This window comes from Phalaenopsis equestris, unplaced genomic scaffold, assembly GCF_001263595.1.
Source record: "Phalaenopsis equestris unplaced genomic scaffold, ASM126359v1 Scaffold000255, whole genome shotgun sequence".
NCBI classification, from domain to species: Eukaryota; Viridiplantae; Streptophyta; class Magnoliopsida; order Asparagales; family Orchidaceae; genus Phalaenopsis; species Phalaenopsis equestris.
Window position 1 is genome coordinate 290,833 of NW_018164697.1, and position 573 is coordinate 291,405.

The 573-nt window shown below is 58.5% G+C and overlaps 1 protein-coding gene across 1 annotated transcript in view; it reads left to right on the forward strand.

Moving 5' to 3' along the window:
• The window catches only part of LOC110024356, a gene marked incomplete at its 5' end in the record, with an annotated part of 18,828 nt that overhangs the window by 5,223 nt on the left and 13,032 nt on the right, over positions 1 to 573 (forward strand).

The window sequence follows — 573 nt, forward strand, 5'->3', positions numbered from 1 at the left end:
CGAGTGAATCAGCAGGTAGGCCGAGAAACCCCAGCCAAAATGTCGAGCAAACAAGGAGCTCAAGCAAACCAAAAATCCGGCAGCACCTCCCCCCACTCACGGTGAAATTCGGCCAGCCCTAGGAACTCCCCGAAATGGGGTTTTATAGGCAAGAAGGAGAATAAGAGATGCCTCTATACCTACCGGCGGTGAGGCAACCAAAAGAGCGAAGGGGCTAAGTGACGAGCAGGATGGCAGCGAGAGAGGCATCGAGAATACAAGGGGATTGCCAATCGAGTGCTTCAGGGAACCAGCTTGTCAGGGTCAACTTACCAAAGAAGGAAGCTCGCGGCTCGTGAAGGCAGGCGCGGCTTTGGGAAGGAGAGTCGCGGGCAGAAAATGTCGGGCGGAAGGCTGGAGCGCAGCAGGGAGTAGGTGGAAGATTTTCCAGAGCGCGAGGGGACCTCGAGTAAGCTTCGCGAGAAGAATCAGGCTCGATTATGGCACGCAACCGAGAGGAATGGGCGGGACTCGCGAACGGGAGAGGGAGGCGAGGCGCACGGGGAGGGGACCGCGGGACCGGGAGGGCGGAAT